We start from the raw sequence: 17,218 nt of genomic DNA, 5'->3' as shown, positions 1-17,218 counted from the left end.
TGTTCCTGATGTTTTGCCTGTTCCTGTTTTGGATTCTGCCTGTTTCTGTTTTTGTTGGATTTTTGCCTGCTGTTCCAGGACACCTTTTGTTCATTGGATTTCATTTTAATAAATCCTTGAGATTACTCTTGTTTCTGCCATCTTGCATTTGGGTCCTACATCTCCTGACACATAATGAATGCTGGCTACTCAGTTTATAGTCTATGTTTTGTTAACATTTAGCCGGGCTGAAAAGAGCATGATAAATTCTGAGGACACTATATGTAAGTTTTGGAGCCAAACTTTAAAGGGACACTTAACCAGACTGAAAGTACATGATAAATACTGGCTGGTCAGTTTACAGTCTATGTTTGTTAACATTTAGCCAGACTGAAAGAACATGATGGATGCTGTCTGTTCAGCTTATACTCGGTTTGTTACTCCAACTAGATTGGTGCGTTTTTCACATAGCTTATTTCAGAATTTGATAGCTGGTTACGACCTAGTTGTAGGGTTTTTGTAATAACGTTCATATTTAGCAGAAGAAGTTTATCAGACCTGTTTCAACGTACCTGTGACTTTAAACAGGAGGGGTAATTGTTTGCTGGAGTTTACGCGTATTGCGTTTGATGTGGCCACGTATCTTGCAGATAGGGGTTGGGGTCTGCGGTCTCAGAGGGTTAGGGGATTTATTTAATTTTTTATGTTTTTATCACACTTTACTCAGAGCTAACCGTTCACCCTTTGCTACAAATTTATCAGCGAATTCCGGTAGGGTACTCGAGACATATATGCATTTAAATTTTGAAGATGGCTGAGCTTTCAATCCTTTCAGTTAACATCAGGGGGCTAAACGGGCCAATCAAACGAGCTAAATTCCTGGACTACTTAAGAAGGAAAAACATAGATGTGGCGCTTATACAAGAGTCACATTTACAAAAAAGAGATGTAAATCGTCTACAAAATAAATACTTCAAGGTTGCTGCCTCATCTAGTGACGAAACCAAAACCAAGGGCTCCATTGTGTTGCTGTCGCGGAAATGCGCACTCACCATAGACAAAAGTAGTAAAGACCTATCAGGCAGGATATCTTATATATGTACCACGATAACGAGTAGGAAAATAGCCTTTGTTTCTGTATATGCACCGTCTACATATGATGAAAGTTTTTTTTCCCGCGCCTAACCAATGAGTTGCTTTCTCTCAATGAATATTCACTAATTATAGGGGGAGACATGAATGCAGTACTAGATTTAAATCAGGATAGATCAGGGGTCAATCACACAAAAGCCCAAAAACATATATCAGACATGATTAAAGCAGTTGTGGAATCCCACCATTTTACAGATATATGGAGGATGCATAACCCTACTAGCAAGGATTACACCTTCTTTTCCACACGTCACGTCACCCACTCAATTGATTATATGTTGTGCTCCAGTGAGCTTAAGACAATGTTCCACACGATAGCAATAGAACCAGCAATTCTGTCTGATCACAATGTGCTGATAACCACATTCCATTGTGATATGTTAGGAGAAAGATCTAGGAGGTGGCAATTTAATAATTCCCTTCTCCAGAACACAGCTTTTGATGCAGAATTTAGAGCCAAACTGGCTGAGTTTATATCAATTAATACCGACTCAGTTTCTGACCCTGCATTTACCTGGCAGGCAACTACAGGATTTATTACAGATTTAATCCTCCTTCACGGTCAACTTGAAGAGGAAAAGAGAGGCAAGGATTGCGGAGTTGGAAGAACGCTGTAAATCTTTAGAGCAGTCTCTTAAGACTTGTTTTTCTAAATCTACACATACTCTTCTAGTCACAAGTCGAACAGAGCTAAATGATCTCCTAAGAAGGAGAGCTGAGTTCATAATGCACAGAGTGAGGCAAAATTACTATTTTAATAGCTGTAAACCCAGCAAATTGCTTGCTCTGAAATTAAAACAAAGCGAATCCAGAGCTACTATCAACAGCATCCGCACAGACCGAGGTATCGCAACAAATCCTAAAGATATCAGCGCCACTTTTCAATCCTTCTATTCAAAGTTGTATGAGTCCTCCTGCAACCCAGATCCGACACAGTGCCATAAGTTTCTAAAAGAACTAAACCTGCCTCTTCTTGACCCAGAAGAGGCAGAAGAACTGGGTCAACCTATAACGTTAGAGGAACTTAAATCAGCATTAGAAACAGTTAAAAAAGGGAAAATATCAGGGTTGGATGGAATTCCATCAGAACTTCTTCTACAGTATTTTGACATATTAGGACCTACCATTTTACAAGCTTTAACTTCAGCCATAGAGAAGGGTACTTTTCACCAACAAACCAACACTGCACTAATTTAAAAAATAAGTTATACCCAAAAAGGGCAAAGATCTTACAGAGTGCTCAAATTACAGACCCATCAGCCTCATTGGGACTGATATTAAGCTTTATTCCAAAGTCTTGGCACTCCGCTTAGAACGCTTTATTGAGAAGCTAGTCCACCCCTACCAATCAGGTTTTATACCAAAGCGTTACGCTGCAGACAATGTACGCAGACTATTTCATGTAATAGAAGAAGCCAAAAACCTTCCAACAACGGCAGCAGTTTTATCAGTGGACACGGAAAAGGCTTTTGACCGCCTAGAGTGGAACTACTTGTGGCATGTAATGGAGAGGCTTGGTTTGTGGGCCAAATTCATTGAAATGGTGCGTACTTTATATGCAAATCCCACAGCCATAGTCTCAACCAATGGCTTGCATTCTCTGCCATTTCCCATCGAGCGGGGCTCGCGGCAGGGATGCCCTCATGCTGTTTGCAATCTCTCTTGAACCGTTAGCCCAAGCCATAAGGCAAAATAAAATCTGTAATGTCCAGATTAAATCCAATAGTAGCTCAATATCATTATTTGCAGATGATATTTTGTTGTACATTGCTGATCTTGAGGACTCTACGGTCCCTGACAAAAGTCTTGTCGCTTGTATATAAATTGACCTGAAATATATTTCTAATCAAGATGTTTTTACAAGAAATGGCTCATTTTAATCCCAACAGCTTTTGTAATAATGTTTCAGTGCAAAGGAAACTGTCAAAAAGTATTTTAATATTCACAGCTTGGTAAAGCCCATTGAGTCAATTTTTGCAAAGACATAAGTGTTGTCGCCTTGTCATATGAGCTTCACCTGTGACTAATAATGGATCAATTAGGTCTCAGGTGTGTATAAAAACAACCCCAGTACACTAGACCTTCACATCAACTGCAACTAGACCTCTGCAAACATGCCTAAGATTCACCCTGAGACTAAAGTTTTGATTATCAAGAGGCTGAAAATCAGATCCACTGCTGATGTGGCAGACACCTTCAATGTGTCTCAGCGTCAAGTACAGAGGATAAAAAAAACATTTGAAGACACTGGAGACGTTTTTGACAAGATCAGGTCAGGCAGATCCCGCAAGACAACTGCTTGAGAGGACTGTTTGTTGGCTCGAAAATCCAAGGCCAGTCCATTTTCCACTGCAGCAGAGCTCCACGAGACCTGGTCACCTGAAGTCCCTGTGTCAACCAGAACAGTTTGTCAGATTCTGTCTCGAAATGGCCTCCATGGTCGAATCAGTGCCCAGAAGCCAGCACTAAACAAAAGACAATTGAAAAACCGTGTGGCAGCCTGCTAAAAAGATGGACGCTGGAAAAGTGGAAGAAGGTGGATTTTTCAGATGAATCTTCTGTTGAATTACACCACAGTCGCCGCAAATATTGCAGGAGACCTACTGGAGCCATGGATCCGAGATTCACCCAGAAAACAGTGAAGTTTGGTGGCGGAAAAATCATGGTCTGGGGTTACATTCAGTATGGGGGTGTGCGAGAGATCTGCAGGGTGGAAGGCAACATCAATAGTCTAAAATACCAATAAATCTTAGCTACCTCTTATATTCCCAACCATAAAAGAGGCCAAATTCTGCAGCAGGATGGTGCTCCATCGCATACTTCCATCTCCACATCAAAGTTCCTCAAGGCGAAGAAGATCAAGATGCTCCAGGATTGGCCAGCCCAGTCACCAGACATGAACATCATTGAGCATATGTGGGGTAGGATGAAAGAGGAAGCATGGAAGACGAAACCAAAGAATATTGATGAACTCTGGGAGGCATGCAAGACTGCTTTCTTTGCTATTCCTGATGACTTCATCAATAAATTGTATGAATCCTTGCCAAACCGCATGGATGCAGTCCTTCAAGCTCATGGAAGTCATACAAGATATTAAATTTGGATCTCACAGCACCACTACTTAATTTGCTGACATATTTTTGTATTTGCAGTAAATTTGTTCAATTTCTGTATAGGCAACAAAACTTTTGTCTTGCCAAAATTTGACCTTTCTGTCTTGATTAAATGATAAATCTTTTTTCAGTGAAACTAATTTATTTCAGTGCATTAAACATCATTTGGGAGGGTTTTAGCTTTTCATATGAGCTATTTCTAACACCAATTGATTAATTAAAAGTCAGGTTAATAGCAGGTGTTTCTATAAAATAGATAAGCGACAAGACTTTTGTCAGGGACTGTATTCCAAAAATTCTTAAGATCTTCTACGAATTTAGCTCAATCTCCGTCTATAAAATTAACTGGAATAAATCTAATCTTCTTTTATTGAACAACAGGCATGTGGCATCAGCCATTAGTGTTACAATACCAACTCAAAGCAAAATTACATATTTGGGCATTACCATACACGCATCGCTATAGTGAGTTGTCTAGGACAACGATGAAACTATATTAAGTAGTGTTCAAAGGGATCTGGCCAATTGGTCTGCGCTGCCAGCATCACTACGGTCCAAGATTGCTGTTGTTAAAATGAACATAGTTCCTTGTGTGAATTTCTTAAGTACAATGATCCCCTCCCCCTAACAATACATTTCTGTAAGAAACTTGATACCTTAATTCGGCAGTATATTTGGAACAATAAACAACCTAGGCTAAAATACTCTACCCTGCAACCTCCGGCCCTCCCCAACCTTAAAGTGTATCACAGAGCCTCTTAGCTACCGGCCCTCAGAGTATGGATGGACCCCTCATCTACAGTTCCATGGAGAGAAATAGAGAGAAAACCTCACTGGAAGTCTAAGACTGCAAGACCTTGCCTTTGCAGGTGTATGTCCAAAAAAGTGTATGCTAGCCTATGGCCCTATTATCACCAACACATTGACCAACTTTAAACAGGTGGAGGAGCAACTACGCTACACCAATAAGTGGCATTTGAATACCCCAATATGGCACAATGCACACTTAATGTCTGGTAACAAACCCTTTGTTTGTAAGCAGTGGAGTGACAGAGGTATTTATACTTTAGACCAGCTATTCAATGAGAAAGGTATATTGAGTTTTGAAGACCTGAGAGCTAGTTTTGAGGTTCCCAGGACATCTTTCTACCTTTATCTTCGCTGTTGTTATGGAGTGCCATGGGGAAACAGTCATTAAATGGTTTGTTGATTTCCCTGTGAGATGATTAGTGTCCAAGATTTATGTTAAACTGATGCAAATATCCATAGGAGAACTCCCAATAGTAAAGAAATGGGAGTGAGAGCTGAGCCCTGAGGGAAACGCAATTAATTGGGAGACAGTTTGGGACATTTTCCACTGTTCCAAGAACCCAAACCACCAGTATATCCACTTCAACATTATGTCATAGGACATATTGGACTCCCCAGAAGAGATACGTCTCTAAAGTCATTCCAACTCCCTATTGCACGTTCTGTCAACCTGAACAAACTGGAACTTTTCTGCATATGGTCTGGGAGTGTGAACAGGTGCATGAGTTCTGGAATAAAACATCATCAATAATATCTGATGTAATAGGATGTCGAATTCCTACTGACCCAATTGTTTTGTTACTTAATGACGGCTCTAAATTACACCTGCTTGGGAGACAGAGGAAAATTTGGCTAGCCGACTCAACTGCAACCAAGAAAATGATAGCTCAACATTGGTTCTAGACATAGTTATGCCTGACCTCTCTACAGCAAGGATTAACAAAGTTAAATCATCAACTATCAACCTATGGAAAAGCGCAGCAGCACAAATATCAGACCTAATGAGCTCAGCGCCACAAGAACTAGAGGAGAGTGACTAGGCAAGGTGTGATTTCTGTTTGTTTGGTCGTTTTATTTTCCTCGAGACCGCAGAGGGTGGGGCTTTTTGTTCTTGTTCAGTTTGTATTTCTCTGCATATAAAAAAACAATAAAAAGTTGATCTTAAAAAAAAAGAAACATGACTATATAGATACACCACCATGATAATAACTTAACACTTTCAGACCAATTCAGATTAAAAGTATCACGCAAAATCATATTTGATGTATAGTAATGACCTCTGCACTATTTGACGTATTGAATTAAAAAGCATGCGTGGAACGAGTAAACGGTAAAAGTGTCACCCTCCATGATCAGTATGAATTTGAAAAATGTTGCAATGGACCAAAGAAAGACATAATCATCCCAGATTATTGTGCATATTTTACAAACAATTATTAACACAGCCATGTAACTGTAGTGTCTGCCTCAGATCAATCAATGCTATTTTAAAAACACAGAGCAATGACAACTATAATTTCATTAACCTTCTTCAAAATCAGTCAGATCTCAAATATTATGAGTGACTGATTGATGAACATGCTAGACTGATCTCGATCTGTGTTCCCTGGGCAGAGCTCATCATCACGGCTATCAAGGAAAATCTCCTGGCATAGCAGCTTTTAATCTTCTGTACCTACACTGTCGAAATCAGGCCAAACAAAATGCAGCACACATGCAGGTGCAAGAGGTATGTATACTGCTTTTGTTGAGAAAGCTTTGTCTAAAAGTGCTTAACAAAGAAAGAAAAGAGTCAAGACCATAACCACAGTTACCAAAATTACACAGAGGAAAGGAAAAACAGACCTTGGGTGTAACCTTTTCAACAAACGAGCAGAAAACACTTCTAAAATACAGTTTGAGGGTGTTTATCATCTTTTATGGAGAAATGACACACTGCTCTGTCAGTTTACATTAAGTGCTGGTTGAAGGGTGCTGGGTGTTGGGCTGTGTTTTGTCTTATTCTGTCTTGCCCTGGGGTATGAATAAGTGAACTGAGAAAAGTGAGTGACATTTCCAAATTCGCCTGCCAAAACAAATCACACTGTGAAAGAATTAAGGCGCCTTTGATTTGACCAGAACATCTTTTCCTGCTGATCACAAATCTGACTGACAGTTAAGAGAACAGACAGGTGAGTGAGGCTAAAATAAAACAGTGTGAAATAGCACTAGGCTTCACCAATGTGTCAGAGCAAATGTCAGACCAGGTAAGGTAGTAGCTGTTCGTTTTGGTAACAACTTCGTAATGCCTTACACTCTGTAGCATTGAACAAGAACAAAGATGTATATTACTAGTACAGTTCTCTTTCTAGAGGCTGACAGATATGAGACCATTAAAGGCCAAAGCCATTTATATTCTCATCAGGCTAAACCCCTTTAGCCTTCAACATTCAGACACCAATGTGTTTTACAAGTAAATAACAATGTAACAAAAACAACACGAGATTTGTCTAAATTTGGTATACTGTAATTCTAATCATGCATTGATCTGCATCTGGATTCAGATGTGCATTGAAATACAGATGTGACAGACAGTGATTGAATGTGGAAGATTATTCAATACACTGCAGAAGTAAAAATGTTGAAAAATGTTCTGTGTGCCAATTAGGGCTGAGCGATATGGATAAAATCATTATCATTTACAGTATATTTATCTTGATATTTTCTGATATAGTTGCGATATAATCAAACCTTCAAACTAACTTCACTGAAGTCTGTGAACAAGTATCAGGAGATCCTGCTAATCATAACCTTCTTAACAGAATTAATGACAGAACAACACACACACTAGAACAACATCAATGGTGCAGCCTGTCTGCACAATTTACAGGACCCATTAGGGCTGTCCTCATTTAAAGAAATTCTTAGTCAACTAACACTCATACGATTTGGTCGACTAATCGATTAGTTGATTAGATCTGAGTTTCAAAGTATCATGCAAGCAGACCTTTAAGTCTCGTGTTTAACAGATGTGCATATGTCAAGAAATCTAAGTTGACTAAGACGCAAACCGATTAATAAGTCAACTAATCGACTAAGAGGGGGCACCCCGAGATTCCATATTGTGACAAGTGAGATTTCCATGTCTTTTTCTATTATAAAACAGGTGGAGGTTCTGTATAAATACTGTAAAAGTATCAAAGCACTCAATCCACAGAGAAATACACACAGCCCGTATTCAGAAACTGTGCCTTTGGACAAGCCGTCAGGACTTCTGTACGGTTGTGATGTCAAAACTATACTACCATATATAGGTAGAAGAGAGGGCAGATGCAGAAGACCTGGAAACACTGACCAATCAGAGCAGACTGGGCTTTTTCAGGAGGGGGGCTTAAAGAGACAGGCGCTAAAACAGAGCGTTTCAGACAGATATACAGGTATATTCAGACAGACGGTATAAAAAAAATGTGTTCTTAGCATTAAAGCATGTAAACATGTTCTAGTAGAAACCCAAAATACAACTTTGAACCAGAAAATAAGCATGATATGGGACCTTTAAGGTTTAAGACAATGCACGTGCAATTTCAATTTCAGACTTAGTCCACATTGCTGACACGCTGTGTAAAGAGAAGCTGCTGCAGAACCCGGGGCCACATAGGCAAAAGCTCAGTCACTCTTAGTCTTCAGCATTGACTGAAGAACTTTACAGTAAGTAACACACTATTGTGCCAAGGGTTCATAAGTATAAGTTTGATCTTTATTGTGGAGAACCTGATCAGCAAGACCTTGAATTTGATTTGAAGTAGTAAAGGTTTTTGCTAACCTACGTACAAGAAACAAGACCCTACAAGCTCACCAAACAGGCTGTTGCAACACCTACAGCTAATTATTCTAGCTGATTTACCTATAACTGACTGTCTAAAGAATTAGAAATAAAATGTCATTATATATATATATATATATATATATATTAAAACACAACCATGTAGTAGAGTATTTCCAAACACTGTTTGTCTGAGGTTAGCCCTTTGCTGCAGGTCAACCTCTACACAAGTGTGCTGCAGCAAATAACACATGCAAGAAGTGGACCACAGCCCTCTCACATTAATGTGTGCACATGGACACACAATGATATAAAGCCACACTGAGAAGTGTGTGTATGTGGGGGTTAAACCACTATAGTACAGCATTTGAGCTATCCAAAGGCTTTGTGTCCGCTGCAAACGGAGTGACCGGGGGGAGGTGAGATGAGAGGGGACAGGAGTTAGAGAAAGAGAGGGGGAGGTAGGGAGAGAGAGGAAGTAAGTCCAAGTGAGACTCTTAGAGAGTAACTAATGACAAAAACACAGTAAAAACAAACTGTATAGGTTGTTATACACTCCTGGATGAGTCATGTCACAATTGGTAAGGAACAGGCAGTCAACTTGAGTTGTTGCCATCAGGTCAAAAGGTATGTGGTAAAGAGGTACCACCTTTTTGGACTACCTATAACCGAACATATTTTATACCTAGCAGTTTAGCTCTGTTAAACAAATCAATGTGATATGGGACTTCCAGTTATGGCGGCGTAGTGAGCAGACGTGGTTCCTCATGCTGTGTTGCTCATCCTAAAATAAATACTACTTAGAGTACAATTAGAGTAAAAGCATCACAACTTGAAACAATAGTTGTAATACAGGTGAATATACCGAAGAAAGTAACCAAGGACCAATATAAAACCACTGGAGGACTTGCTATTGAAGAAAACGAGCCGGTGGGACCGGATTCCGACGAAGATAGAGGTGTAGGCCTACTCATTACAGAGTCAGGTACCGTCAGCATTGAAATCTTGGGCAACCTCTCCACAATGGACATTGTGACAGCTATACAGTCATTCAAATAAGATTTTTATTCTTAAATGGATGGTGTACTGAGAGAAATTAAAAATGTTTAAACCGACATTAAAGAATGCAGCGGCCACATTGCTGAGCCTGAATAAAACATATCCACAACAGAAGACGAGATTAAGGTGATATGATTGTTCATATGAGTGTGTGAGAGATTGTATTTGTTTGATTGTTAGTGTTATCATTCCATAAGCCTTTTGCAGTTTATTTTCATTTTTTGTAATGTTTTGTTGTTGTCTGATAAAAAAAACTAGAAGAGAGTTAAGGAAGGAGAAATGCAGCGGAATAGAGGGGAAGACAATAAAGTGTGCCACGGAGAGATGAAGCTAAAGGGGAAAAGATAAGATAATAGTAAGAAATAGACAGAGAGAGAGTACCAAAAAGATTATGAGAAAGACAGGAGAGAATAAATACAGAAGGGCAGGAGACAGAAACAGAGATCAAGCCCGTGACAGAGTTTCCCTGAGCCAAAGTCACAAATCTCTCCGGTCAGCTCTAATTGTAGCAACAAGGCAAAGGGCAGTGAAACACATAGCATACTGTTGTGGAAAAAGCACAGGGAGGGGGGACATCATAAGGCTGCAACACCAGTATTAAATGTGTTTTAAATAAATGTATGCATGTATATATCCAGTTGAGGTGCACACATTATCATTATTATATACAGCACTAGCCTGTAAGGAGGTTCAGTGTTTCCCACACATAGACTAATGTGTGGCGCTGCGCCTCACTATCAACACCGGCCACCGCACGTTATTCATTTTTTATTTTTTAAACGCTATTTAAAACACGTTCCGCTGGATTTCCTCTCCCTGCTCTCCTCAGTCTCTCTGTCACTTGTGTCTCGCTCACATACACACACACACAGCTCCTCCCACCGTGCACACAGCGTCTGTCTCCATAAGGAGAGAAGACGGCTGGCGAAATTCCCAACCCGACTCTTAGCAAACAAGCGATTGCGCCTGCTTTAGAAAGTTAACTAGTCGCAAGTTTGCGGTAAAATGCAGTTGGGTTGTCGAGGTCAAAACACTATATGTAGCAGCTGTGAATCAAATAAACGTATTATAAATAATGTTATGTAATTTTTTACTCTTACACTGAATGTTTGCTGCTTCAATCCAGATGAGTATTGAAAAGTATTTTTCGCGACTGAAAAAGGCACGTGTTGAGGATGAGGACCAGCCTGAACCGGAGGTATCAGTCTGAAACAGAGCTGAACAGTCCAACCAGTGTAATTAGTTATGTTATTAATTTGTTTATAATATTTTCAGGCTTCAACCAGTGAAATACAGGGTCAGGGAGAGAAAGAGAGAGATTCATTAGGCATTGAAGTAGGAGAGGAGGACCCCCCCCACACACACACACACACACACACACACACACACACGCAGTGATACGGGGCGACAACTATATTGGAGCAATAAAGAGTAAAATAGAAGTAGACTAGACAGAATTGACTGAAATGGATTGAACAAAACTCAACAGAGTCAAAGTGAACCAACACAAGCCAGAACTGAGTTGAACTGATTTTAAAAACACTGTGACATCCACAATACAGTAGATGTAAACAAACACGCATGAAAACCACATTTCCTTGCAGCATCAGATTTAACAACAACTTTCTCTCCTGATGCTTCCCTCTCATTGTCAATGTCGTGATTCACTTTGCAACAAAAACACTCTCTCCTTAGTTCTCTCTAAATGATCTCCAGCAGGTCTTTATTCTCTTTGTCTAAGCGTAGGCAAAGAATCAATAGCGTCTATGTTGCTGAACCTGTCACACAGTGTTCACAGACACACCCTGAAAGATATGATAATAGCAAAAAGGGAGAGGCAATTTCTGCTTTCATTTCACTGAACACACCACACAGAGGCAAATTTGGGTCAAATATCCTGCAGATAGCCTTTGTGCCATTTCTCAGACCTAACTTTATAAAAATAAGAATATGAATGGTGTAAATACAGTAGGATATTTTGGAATGATGCAAAAAAATCCGCTAACTATTATTTCCAGGTCAAAAATCAGTGCAGCTGAGTGGGGAGGGGCCGTTTTAACCTACCGAGCATGCGCAGACCCTTAAGCCGATCTTACTCCGGTTGAGGTGTATGCATGCAGGAATACCCCGGTTACTACAGGGAGTTCTCTAGGTCTGTTAACCGGGTTATGAGCACTCTGATTTTAACCGGGGTACAGTGTTTACATGGCATTTGCCCTAACCCGAATATAGTCAGTTTTTTAAACTGCATGTAAATGCTGTGAAAAGGTCACTGCAACTCCTTTGTTACTTCAAGTCACTTGCAGAAAGGCAGGTGTTAGCCACAGTCCCCACCCAGCCTTTTTATAGATGTTCGGGATTCAAACCTTCTGGTCAGCAGCGTACTGCTCCAACCTCTTGGCTGTGATAGTTTCAGAGCCTATACAGATCCCCAGTATGCCGACATTCAAACCAGGTCATACTACCATGCATACAGTGATGTGCATTTCTAATCCAGTGTGCTTAGCAGAATGTTTCCCAGGTCACTACAATTATTATGTACATAGGTGGGTTGTGTCAATGTTGTTTATCTGCTTTAACAGCTGGGAAGTGTGGATTTATAAACAGGACTGTTTTAATGCACTCCCAGGCTAAAGCACAATCTCTGGATTTTCTCTTAGTGCTGGGCGGTATGACCAAAAATTTGTATCACGGTATTTTTTAAGATTCTGGCGGTTTCACGGTATATCACGGTATTTTCTTTCTTTTGCTCGACTGGGCCTTTATATAGGTTTATAATGGCTTATTCTACTGTCAGAGTACATAGAATATCACGCGTTTACTTCCCCCGCCAGGAACCAAGACACCGCTTGATTACATTAGACTCGAGCGTTTGCACGGTTACATTCGGTCTTGACATACTATTTATACACTCATACTGACCGACAATAGACCCACGCATTGGCCACAGTTACATTCGGTAGCCTGGTGCGCGGTCTCCTCGTGACAGCCTACCTACCATGTAGCAACATTCACTTCTCTAACATTTAACTTAACATAACTACCAAGATAACATGACGTGTATTTGTATGTGATGTACTTCCCCATCGATAATGTGTGAATTGCCATGAACACAATCATCTAAGATGCACCAGAAACAAGGCTTGGTTAATAACTCAAACTTGCCGAGAACCAAGACACCACTTGATTACATTAGACTCGAGCGGTTGCACGGTTACATTCGGTCTTGTTCAGTAGCCTGGTGTGTGGTCTCCTGAGGTAGCCCATTTTCTGATTGATTCTACCACCACTCCAGTGAGGTGCTAATGAGCTAGCTTACTACACACACACTAGCAGAAGAATACCAGCTACACACAACGGCACGAATGAGGTAAAAAAAACAGGAGTGAGTCGGTTCATTGACGTATGGCACTCGATTCTCCCAGTTCAGTGACACGAGTCGGGTTAATTAACCGGCTCTTCGGTCAGTTCGTCAACACTACTGTCAGCCTCCTTCAGTGTTTGAATAATGTTAGTAGGTTGGCGGACGTATTTCAGAGAGGCAAGGCATCTTAAATCCAGTGTTTCAATCATTGCTCTGAACCCGTCTTTCTCCCGTCTTTCTCAACGGTCTGTAGCGGGACCGTAGGTGGATTGCTATTTCGTTCATAATGTTGCTCCGCTGCATGCTTTAAGTGACATGTCTTTAACGTTAGCCGGCCGAGTAACGTTAGCACGGCAGAGTAACGTTAGCGCAACCAAGTAATGTTAGAGCGACGGGCAACAACAGTGGCTAAATTATGTCCAATTTTTTAGAAACAAAAAACTTTGGAACAACAGACGGCTCCTCTCTTGAGCATATGTTATTCTGGTGTATCTCCAGTCTTTCTTCATCCTTCAAACTTTCTTCTCTGTTCTTGAATGTGCAGTAGCGACAGCTTAACAGACTGTTATGCTACCTGGCTAGCTAGCAGATATAATGTTACCCAGCATGCCGTCCGGTGGTGTAAATTTGTAAATGTAAAATTATTAGTGTTAGAAATTGTTTAAGTCACAAATTGTTGTGTGCTATGGTGTTTTATCCTGTTAAAGAGAGTTAGTTGTCGTGGGTTATTAATTGTTGTGTTATAAATGTTACTACCATGAGTGAGAAGGGTACGCAGTTTACAGGGCTCCCGTTCTCAAATCACTCACAGATTACTTTGGCCGTAGCGCTCTCTGCGGCAATGCACCGGTATTACGGTACATGAAAAATTTATATCATATGGAAAATTAATACCAGTATACCGCCCAGCACTATTTTCTCTGTTTGTTCACAGAGCTGAAGACGCATGAAGAAGTGCCCACTGACTACATATAACACTTATTAAGTGCCTAAACAAAGACCCTGTAAGCCTTAAAGATTATATAGAGACAATTATGGTGCATATACAGCTTTAACAAGGAAGTTTATCCATTTAAATATTCTCATCTTACATTATGACAACAGTAAGGTAACTGATATGATCTGAGATAGAGGAGCCACAGTGTGGACTAGTTAGTTACAGTAGTAGACAAATGTAGTGGTACAATGAGCCAAATGTTGCAGGGTGGCCTGATAAACTGTCAACCAGTAATGGTCAACAGTCACTTTTATAGTTTGGAATCAGTTGTGAGCTACGACATCGCTGAGAAAATAAGCCTGGAAGCCAAACACAAACACAAGTCCACAAACAAACAGTCAATATTTAAATGTGATTCTCAATTTCCCCAAAAATAACACTTTGGTGGTTTTTCCCCTTCACTACATTCCTGTCAAAGCAGTCATCATAACACAAAGTGTGTAATTGTGTGTTAAATAAGGGGTGATGCCCTCTAATTAGATTGAAAATGTAACTAAAATATATATTTTTAGTAACAAAACTTGTTATATTTTAGGAATAATAAGGAATATATTATAATATCATGCAGTTATAGAATTCCATCAAACTATTATTATTACATCAAACTAAATAATATGTATGACATTACAATGTCTTATTTCAACTAAAGTGGAATGAGTTGGGCTTTTTTACTACATTTGGCCAGTTTTTATGCTAGTGCTGTATATTATCAAGTGCTACAAAGTGCGCTCCCTTGGACTGCAGGAATGTGAGATAGTGTAGCTGTTATGAAGCTGTCGGGGCCTGAAAATAGCAGCAGGGAACACGTGTGGACGGCTGCTTTCAGATCAGTTCAGCTGAGCCGTGTAATGAGTCCTTGAGAAGGACCAGAGGAGTTTTTAATAAAGCACATAACAAGCGGTTGCCCTGCAGGTTTAACAAGACTGTAATAAGAAATCATTCTTTGAAAAACACACACGGCAGAGGAAACACAGGGGAGAAGAGCAATAACATGATGATACCTGGGATCAATTAGAGCTGGATTATGTAAACCTCCCCACCAAATAATGCAGTCAAGAGCCAATGCATCCGTTACAACTGCAAATACTACAGTATTTGTTATTCTTAAGTTTCTAGTAAATAAATAAAAACATTAAAATAGTTGCCTGTACTTACATGCAGCAAAAGAGTGCGTTTTTGGGGAAGATGAAAGAGGGTCCAGCCAATAATGATTTCCAATGTGGAAGAACAGATCTTGCTCTGTAATAGTTGGTGGAGATGAAACCTGAAGCGCTGTTTGACAGATCGGCAGTCTGCAGAGCTCCAGGCAGGGCCGGGCTGTCACCGGAGAACCCAGAGCCATACCGGGACCGCGAGCAAAAAAAAAAAACTCACTGGGAGACTAAATATAGAAACCAGTCAGGGTTCAACACACACGTCCTCCTCCAGTTTGGCACTGGTGGCTGTCACCTGAAATAAAGGCTTCAGCCCCAACAATGTCAGCTCACTCTGGACCTCCGAACTTGAGTGCAACTCTGGTTTCCTCTTGTTCATTCATGAGGATTGAAATGGAGGGGAGAATAGCAAATAACTAGCTAACGTTACTAACTAAGAGAGGACTAGCGGCTAACGTTAATTAAAAAGACTATAGTAAGGCAAGCCAAACTACAACGTTAGCTGACCTTACCCGAGTAGGAACAAACTTACTTGAATTAAATGTTACCCTCCATCTGTACCATAGCATTTTAAAACAATAGCTCATATTACACAATATGGTTAGCACAGTTTACCCGACAACAAGTAAAATTAACGTTAACGTTAATTATGTCGTTTTTATTTGTTGCTCTGTAACCCTATAACACTAGTTATGCTAACGCTAGCTATTACATTATTGAACTCAGACTGATAGCCAAACGTTAACTTACTGCAGTGGCAGTTTAGCAGCTAGCTTAACTTATAATCAAACTTTCCACACGGATAAGAAAACTGTATCAAAACTATGCTGACCTGTCCTGTTTAATAAGCCATGCCGTCTAAAAATATGTGGATGTAGCTATGCCTTGAGTAGACCATGGATGTATTAAGGTGCTGACACACAGAGCAGATTATCGGCCGTCGGACCGTCTGGCGAGGTCGGTGACTCGAGCCTGTTCGGTGTGTCCCGTGTCGTCAGTCCGAGGAGCCGGCCTTCATTTGGGCCGACCTGACATGTTCAACTTCAGTCGGAAATGAGAGGGCGCGAAAGATGGCGGCAGCAACAGTCGAGAAATTGCGTTGCTAAACTTTAAAATGTTTTTTCTCACCTTCAAAGTGGAATTTATTTGAAGCAAACAGCTTGTGACTCTCACTGACCATTTTCTGAACGTCTATGTTACATTTGCTGTAAAACCAACAACTGGGACTAGCTAACGGGAGTCTAGCTAGTTAACTCCGACAACTGACAATGAAGACGAACAAGCTAACGGGAGTCACACTAGCTAACTAACTCAGACAACTCACAACAACAAAGACAACACTACAAAGAACACTACAAAGACCTCAACAATGGGGGATAAAAGAACAAGAGACCAAGGTAAAAAAAACAAGTTGTTCACATTCTCCTCAAACAAAAACTTGACAGAGGACGTCATGGAAGTTGTGAAAGCGGGAGATAATGCACTCATATATTTACACTGACCCAGAAGTAACTCCACTCCCAGACTCAGCGCTAAGTACACCTGCTACAAAAAAAGGGAAAACGGAGCCCACTCTCTCTGAGATGCAAGATAATATTGTAAGACTTGTGGCCGAAAAAATTAAAGAAAATGCCGACTGTCTCGCAATACTGATTAAGAAGAATACTGATGCAATTGAGGATTTGAAGAAATCTTCAGAATTTCTTTTCCAAGAAGTACATGACGTGAAAAAAGACATTACAACGGTCAAACAAGTCAGTGATGACCATCAAAAGAGAATAGAGGGTT

At 40.3% G+C, this 17,218-nt stretch overlaps 1 protein-coding gene across 1 annotated transcript in view; it reads right to left on the bottom strand.

Moving 5' to 3' along the window:
* LOC116036810 (nesprin-2-like) overlaps positions 1-15,779 on the bottom strand; it is a 149,830-nt gene extending 134,051 nt beyond the window's left edge. Inside the window, exon 1 of the mRNA XM_035994929.1 lies at positions 15,432-15,779. The gene's annotated coding sequence lies outside the window, so the exon portion shown is untranslated. The remainder of the gene's footprint in view (positions 1-15,431) is intronic.
* Positions 15,780-17,218: the final 1,439 nt, after the last annotated feature.

The sequence above is a fragment of the Sander lucioperca genome, chromosome 18 (genome assembly GCF_008315115.2).
Source record: "Sander lucioperca isolate FBNREF2018 chromosome 18, SLUC_FBN_1.2, whole genome shotgun sequence".
Lineage (NCBI taxonomy): Eukaryota > Metazoa > Chordata > Actinopteri > Perciformes > Percidae > Sander > Sander lucioperca.
Note: the sequence above shows the minus strand (reverse complement) of the source record. Positions and strands in the feature narration are given on the sequence as shown.